We start from the raw sequence: 8,295 nt of genomic DNA, 5'->3' as shown, positions 1-8,295 counted from the left end.
CTAACCTGGATCCCAAAAATGCTATTTACCGATTGCACCAGTTAACTGGGGAATGATACAGGACTCCTCCAAACATATCTCTACCATATGAGGTTAAAAATCCAGGTCCTGCATCTATTTTGTTAAATGGTTCAAATTAAAGTATGAAGACCCCAGCTATCAGAAGGCAGAAATAGCTCAGTTGGGAGAGCGTTAGACTGAAGATCTAAAGGTCCCTGGTTCAATCCCGGGTTTCGGCACAGTTGAGAGGTTCCTTGCTTCTAACAAAATAGGTTTTGGAATCAGCTGTAGTACTTTTTCTCTATTCATCAAATTTTTTCCAACTGATCTACAACACAATCAATTTAACATAGACTTTGCTTTATATCCTCCTTCTAAACTTGCTTCCACCTCTCTTACCTTCAGGTTTGACAATGAATATTTCCCATTTCATGCTTTTTTGTAAAGTAAACTCTTGTCTGCATTACCTTCCACTTCCCCTTGAACACAGATGTCAGTAGTCAGATGACATTGCTTACCTACTCATGCCAAATATATCTGTGTAATATAGTGCTAGTCCATTCAGAGTTAAAAAAACAACTACCTAACCTGGATCCCAAAAATGCTATTTACCCATTGCACCAGTTAACTGGGGAATGATACAGAACTCCTTAAAACATATCACTACCATATGAGGTTAAAAATCCAGGTCATGCATCTATTTTGTTAAATGGTTCAAATTAAAGTATGAAGACCACAGATATCAGCAGGTCGAAAAAGCTCAGTTGGGAGAGTGTTAGACTGAAGATCTAAAGGTCCCTGGTTCAATCCCGGGTTTCGGCACTGTTGAGAGGTTCTTTGCTTCTAACAAAATAGGTCTTAGAATCAGCTGTTGTCCTTTTTCTGTATTCATCAAGTTTTTTTCTAACTGATCTACAACACAATCAATTTAACATAGACTTTGCTTTCTGTCCTCCTTCTAGACTTGCTTCCAACTCTCTTGCCTTCAGGTGTGACTATGAATGTTTCCCATGTCATGCTTTTTTGTAAAGTAAACTCTGGTCTGCATTACCTTCCACTTCCCCTTGAACACAGATGTCAGTGGTCAGATGACATTGCTTACCTACTCAGGCAAAATACGTCTGGGTAATATAGTGCTAGTCCATACGGAGGTAAAAATAAAATGACCTAACCTGGATCCCAAAAATAGTATTTACCCATTGCACCAGTTAACTGCTGAATGATACAGGACTCCTTAAACATATCTCTAACCTATAAGGTCAAATATCCAGGTCATGCATCTATTTTGTTAAATGGTTCAAATCAAAGTATGTAGACTACAGCTAGCAGGAGGCAGAAATAGCTCAGTTGGGAGACCGTTAGACTGAAGATCTAAAGGTCCCTGGTTTAATCCCGGGTTTCGGCACTGTTGAGAGGTTCCTTGCTTCTCACAAAATAAGTCTTGGAATCAGCTGTAGTACTTTTTTCTCTATCAACATTTTTATCAACTGATCCACAAAATGATCAATTCAACATAGACTTTGCTTTCTGTCCTCCTTTTAAACTTTCTTCCACCTATCTTGCCTTCAGGTTTGACTATGAATGTTTCCCATTTCGTCCTTTTTTGTAAAGTAAACTCTTGTCTGCATCACATTCCACTTCCCCTTGAACACAGATGTCAGTAGTCAGATGACATTGCTTACCTACTCATGCCAAATATATCTGGGTGTATGCTAGTCCATTCAGAGTTAAAAAAACAACTACCTAACCTGGATCCCAAAAATGCTATTTACCGATTGCACCAGTTAACTGGGGAATGATACAGGACTCCTCCAAACATATCTCTACCATATGAGGTTAAAAATCCAGGTCCTGCATCTATTTTGTTAAATGGTTCAAATTAAAGTATGAAGACCCCAGCTATCAGAAGGCCGAAATAGCTCAGTTGGGAGAGCGTTAGACTGAAGATCTAAAGGTCCCTGATTCAATCCCGGGCTTCGGCACAGTTGAGAGGTTCCTTGCTTCTAACAAAATAGGTTTTGGAATCAGCTGTAGTACTTTTTCTCTATTCATCAAATTTTTTCCAACTGATCTACAACACAATCAATTTAACATAGACTTTGCTTTATATCCTCCTTCTAAACTTGCTTCCACCTCTCTTACCTTCAGGTTTGACAATGAATATTTCCCATTTCATGCTTTTTTGTAAAGTAAACTCTTGTCTGCATTACCTTCCACTTCCCCTTGAACACAGATGTCAGTAGTCAGATGACATTGCTTACCTACTCATGCCAAATATATCTGGGTAATATAGTGCTAGTCCATTCAGAGTTAAAAAAACAACTACCTAACCTGGATCCCAAAAATGCTATTTACCCATTGCACCAGTTAACTGGGGAATGATACAGAACTCCTTAAAACATATCACTACCATATGAGGTTAAAAATCCAGGTCATGCATCTATTTTGTTAAATGGTTCAAATTAAAGTATGAAGACCACAGATATCAGCAGGCCGAAATAGCTCAGTTGGGAGAGTGTTAGACTGAAGATCTAAAGGTCCCTGGTTCAATCCTGGGTTTCGGCACTGTTGAGAGGTTCTTTGCTTCTAACAAAATAGGTCTTAGAATCAGCTGTTGTCCTTTTTCTGTATTCATCAATTTTTTTCTAACTGATCTACAACACAATCAATTTAACATAGACTTTGCTTTCTGTCCTCCTTCTAGACTTGCTTCCAACTCTCTTGCCTTCAGGTGTGACTATGAATGTTTCCCATGTCATGCTTTTTTGTAAAGTAAACTCTGGTCTGCATTACCTTCCACTTCCCCTTGAACACAGATGTCAGTGGTCAGATGACATTGCTTACCTACTCAGGCAAAATACGTCTGGGTAATATAGTGCTAGTCCATACGGAGGTAAAAATAAAATGACCTAACCTGGATCCCAAAAATAGTATTTACCCATTGCACCAGTTAACTGCTGAATGATACAGGACTCCTTAAACATATCTCTAACCTATAAGGTCAAATATCCAGGTCATGCATCTATTTTGTTAAATGGTTCAAATCAAAGTATGTAGACTACAGCTAGCAGGAGGCAGAAATAGCTCAGTTGGGAGACCGTTAGACTGAAGATCTAAAGGTCCCTGGTTTAATCCCGGGTTTCGGCACTGTTGAGAGGTTCCTTGCTTCTCACAAAATAAGTCTTGGAATCAGCTGTAGTACTTTTTTCTCTATCAACATTTTTATCAACTGATCCACAAAATGATCAATTCAACATAGACTTTGCTTTCTGTCCTCCTTTTAAACTTTCTTCCACCTATCTTGCCTTCAGGTTTGACTATGAATGTTTCCCATTTCGTCCTTTTTTGTAAAGTAAACTCTTGTCTGCATCACATTCCACTTCCCCTTGAACACAGATGTCAGTAGTCAGATGACATTGCTTACCTTCTCATGCCAAATATATCTGGGTGTATGCTAGTCCATTCAGAGTTAAAAAAACAACTACCTAACCTGGATCCCAAAAATGCTATTTACCCATTGCACCAGTTAACTGGGGAATGATACAGGACTCCTTAAAACATATCTCTACCATATGAGGTTAAAAATCCAGGTCCTGCATCTATTTTGTTAAATGGTTCAAATTGAAGTATGAAGACCCCAGCTATCAGAAGGCCGAAATAACTCAGTTGGGAGAGCGTTAGACTGAAGATCGAAAGGTCCTTGGTTCAATCCCGGGTTTCGGCACAGTTGAGAGGTTCCTTGCTTCTAACAAAATAGGTCTTGGAATCAGCTGTAGTACTTTTTCTCTATTCATCAAATTTTTTCCAACTGATCTACAACACAATCAATTTAACATAGACTTTGCTTTATGTCCTCCTTCTAAACTTGCTTCCACCTCTCTTACCTTCAGGTTTGACAATGAATATTTCCCATTTCATGCTTTTTTGTAAAGTAAACTCTTGTCTGCATTACCTTCCACTTCCCCTTGAACACAGATGTCAGTAGTCAGATGATATTGCTTACCTACTCATGCCAAATATATCTGGGTAATATAGTGCTAGTCCATTCACAGTTAAAAAAACAACTACCTAACCTGGATCCAAAAAATGCTATTTACCCATTGCACCAGTTAATTGCGGAATGATACAGGACTCCTTAAAACATATCTCTACCATATGAGGTTAAAAATCCAGGTCCTGCATCTATTTTGTTAAATGGTTTAAATTAAAGTATGAAGACCACAGCTATTAGCAGGCCGAAATAGCTCAGTTGGGAGAGCGTCAGACTGAAGATCTAAAGGTCCCTGGTTCAATCCCGGGTTTCGGCACAGTTGAGAGGTTCCTTGCTTCTAACAAAATAGGTCTTGGAATCAGCTGTAGTACTTTTTCTCTATTCATCAAATTTTTTCCAACTGATCTACAACACAATCAATTTAACATAGACTTTGCTTTATGTCCTCCTTCTAAACTTGCTTCCACCTTTCTTACCTTCAGGTTTGACAATGAATATTTCCCATTTCATGCTTTTTTGTAAAGTAAACTCTTGTCTGCATTACCTTCCACTTCCCCTTGAACACAGATGTCAGTAGTCAGATGACATTGCTTACCTACTCATGCCAAATATATCTGGGTAATATAGTGCTAGTCCATTCAGAGTTAAAAAAACAACTACCTAACCTGGATCCCAAAAATGCTATTTGCCCATTGCACCACTTAATTGCGGAATGATACAGGACTCCTTAAAACATATCTCTACCATATGAGGTTAAAAATCCAGGTCCTGCATCTATTTTGTTAAATGGTTTAAATTAAAGTATGAAGACCACAGCTGTAAGCAGGCCGCAATATCTCAGTTGGGAGAGTGTTAGACTGAAGATCTAAAGGTCCCTGGTTCAATCCTGGGTTTCGGCACAGTTGAGAGGTTCCTTGCTTCTAAAAAAATAGGTCTTGGAATCAGCTGTAGTACTTTTTTCTCTATTAACATTTTTATCAACTGATCTACAAAATGATCAATTCAACATAGACTTTGCTTTCTGTCCTCCTTTTAAACTTTCTTCCACCTATCTTGCCTTCAGGTTTGACAATGAATGTTTCCCATTTCGTCCTTTTTTGTGAAGTAAACTCTTGTCTGCATCACATTCCACTTCCCCTTGAACACAGATGTCAGTAGTCAGATGACATTGCTTACCTACTCATGCCAAATATATCTAGGTAATATAGTGCTAGTCCATTCAGAGTTAAAAAAACAACTACCTAACCTGGATCCCAAAAATGCTATTTACCGATTGCACCAGTTAACTGGGGAATGATACAGGACTCCTCCAAACATATCTCTACCATATGAGGTTAAAAATCCAGGTCCTGCATCTATTTTGTTAAATGGTTCAAATTAAAGTATGAAGACCCCAGCTATCAGAAGGCGGAAATAGCTCAGTTGGGAGAGCGTTAGACTGAAGATCTAAAGGTCCCTGGTTCAATCCCGGGTTTCGGCACAGTTGAGAGGTTCCTTGCTTCTAACAAAATAGGTTTTGGAATCAGCTGTAGTACTTTTTCTCTATTCATCAAATTTTTTCCAACTGATCTACAACACAATCAATTTAACATAGACTTTGCTTTATATCCTCCTTCTAAACTTGCTTCCACCTCTCTTACCTTCAGGTTTGACAATGAATATTTCCCATTTCATGCTTTTTTGTAAAGTAAACTCTTGTCTGCATTACCTTCCACTTCCCCTTGAACACAGATGTCAGTAGTCAGATGACATTGCTTACCTACTCATGCATAATATATCTGGGTAATATAGTGCTCGCCCATTCAGAGTTAAAAAAACAACTACCTAACCTGGATCCCAAAAATGCTGTTTACCCATTGCACCAGTTAACTGGGGAATGATACAGGACTCCTTAAAACATATCTCTACCATATGAGGTTAAAAATCCAGGTCCTGCATCTATTTTGTTAAATGGTTCAAATTAAAGTATGAAGACCTCAGATATCAGCAGGCCGAAATAGCTCATTTGGGAGAGTGTTAGACTGAAGATCTAAAGGTCCCTGGTTCAATCCCGGGTTTCGGCACTGTTGAGAGGTTCTTTGCTTCTAACAAAATAGGTCTTGGAATCAGCTGTAGTACTTTTTCTGTATTCATCAAATTTTTTCCAACTGATCTACAACACAATCAATTTAACATAGACTTTGCTTTCTGTCCTCCTTCTAGACTTGCTTCCACCTCTCTTGCCTTCAGGTTTTACTATGAATGTTTCCCATGTCATGCTTTTTTGTAAAGTAAACTCTTGTCTGCATTACCTTCCACTTCCCCTTGAACACAGATGTCAGTAGTCAGATGACATTGCTTACCTACTCATGCCAAATATATCTGGGTAATATAGTGCTAGTACATTCAGAGTTAAAAAAACAACTAGCTAACCTGGATCCCAAAAATGCTATTTACCCATTGCACCAGTTAATTGCGGAATGATACAGGACTCCTTAAAACATATCTCACCATATGAGGTTAAAAATCCAGGTCCTGCATCTATTTTGTTAAATGGTTTAAATTAAAGTATGAAGACCACAGCTATAAGCAGGCTGAAATAGCTAAGTTGGGAGAGCGTTAGACTGAAGATCTAAAGGTCCCTGGTTCAATCCCAGTTGTCGGCACAGTTGAGAGGTTCCTTGCTTCTAACAAAATAGGTCTTGGAATCAGCTGTAGTACTTTTTTCTCTATCAACATTTTTATCAACTGATCTACAAAATGATCAATTCAACATAGACTTTGCTTTCTGTCCTCCTTTTAAACTTTTTTCCACCTATCTTGCCTTCAGGTTTGACTATGAATGTTTTCCATTTCGTCCTTTTTTGTAAAGTAAACTCTTGCCTGCATCACATTCCACTTCCCCTTGAACACAGATGTCAGTAGTCAGATGACATTGCTTACCTACTCATGCCAAATATATCTGGGTAATATAGTGCTAGTCCATTCAGAGTTAAAAAAACAACTACCTAACCTGGATCCCAAAAATGCTATTTACCCATTGCACCAGTTAACTGGGGAATGATACAGGACTCCTTAAAACATATCTCTACCATATGAGGTTAAAAATCCAGGTCCTGCATCTATTTTGTTAAATGGTTCAAATTAAAGTATGAAGACCCGAGCTATCAGAAGGCCGAAATAGCTCAGTTGGGAGAGCGTTAGACTGAAGATCTAAAGGTCCCTGGTTCAATCCTGGGTTTCGGCACAGTTGAGAGGTTCCTTGCTTCTAACAAAATAGGTCTTGGAATCAGCTGTAGTTCTTTTTCTCTATTCATCACATTTTTTCCAACTGATCTACAACACAATCAATTTAACATAGACTTTGCTTTATGTCCTCCTTCTAAACTTGCTTCCACCTCTCTTACCTTCAGGTTTGACAATGAATATTTCCCATTTCATGCTTTTTTGTAAAGTAAACTCTTATCTGCATTACCTTCCACTTCCCCTTGAACACAGATGTCAGTAGTCAGATGACATTGCTTACCTACTCATGCCAAATATATCTGGGTAATATAGTGCTAGTCCATTCAGAGTTAAAAAAACAACTACCTAACCTGGATCCCAAAAATGCTATTTACCCATTGCACCAGTTAATTGCGGAATGATGCAGGACTCCTTAAAACATATCTCTACCATATGAGGTTAAAAATCCAGGTCCTGCATCTATTTTGTTAAATGGTTCAAATTAAAGTATGAAGACCACAGATATCAGCAGGCCGAAATAGCTCAGTTGGGAGAGCGTTAGACTGAAGATCTAAAGGTCCCTGGTTCAATCCCGGGTTTCGGCACAGTTGAGAGGTTCCTTGCTTCTAACAAAATAGGTCTTGGAATCAGCTGTAGTACTTTTTCTCTATTCATCAAATTTTTTCCAACTGATCTACAACACAATCAATTTAACATAGACTTTGCTTTATGTCCTCCTTCTAAACTTGCTTCCACCTCTCTTACCTTCAGGTTTGACAATGAATATTTCCCATTTCATGCTTTTTTGTAAAGTAAACTCTTATCTGCATTACCTTCCACTTCCCCTTGAACACAGATGTCAGTAGTCAGATGACATTGCTTACCTACTCATGCCAAATATATCTGGGTAATATAGTGCTAGTCCATTCAGAGTTAAAAAAACAACTACCTAACCTGGATCCCAAAAATGCTATTTACCCATTGCACCAGTTAATTGCGGAATGATGCAGGACTCCTTAAAACATATCTCTACCATATGAGGTTAAAAATCCAGGTCCTGCATCTATTTTGTTAAATGGTTCAAATTAAAGTATGAAGAC

The 8,295-nt window shown here is 38.4% G+C and overlaps 1 non-coding gene across 1 annotated transcript; it reads left to right on the top strand.

Annotated features, from left to right (window-relative positions):
- Positions 1–7,727: 7,727 nt before the first annotated feature.
- On the top strand, positions 7,728–7,800 carry TRNAF-GAA (transfer RNA phenylalanine (anticodon GAA)). Its single transcript has one exon. It is a non-coding gene; the product is annotated as a tRNA-Phe (tRNA).
- Positions 7,801–8,295: the final 495 nt, after the last annotated feature.

Source organism: Lissotriton vulgaris, chromosome 8 (genome assembly GCF_964263255.1).
Source record: "Lissotriton vulgaris chromosome 8, aLisVul1.2, whole genome shotgun sequence".
Taxonomy (NCBI): Eukaryota; Metazoa; Chordata; class Amphibia; order Caudata; family Salamandridae; genus Lissotriton; species Lissotriton vulgaris.
Note: the sequence above shows the minus strand (reverse complement) of the source record. Positions and strands in the feature narration are given on the sequence as shown.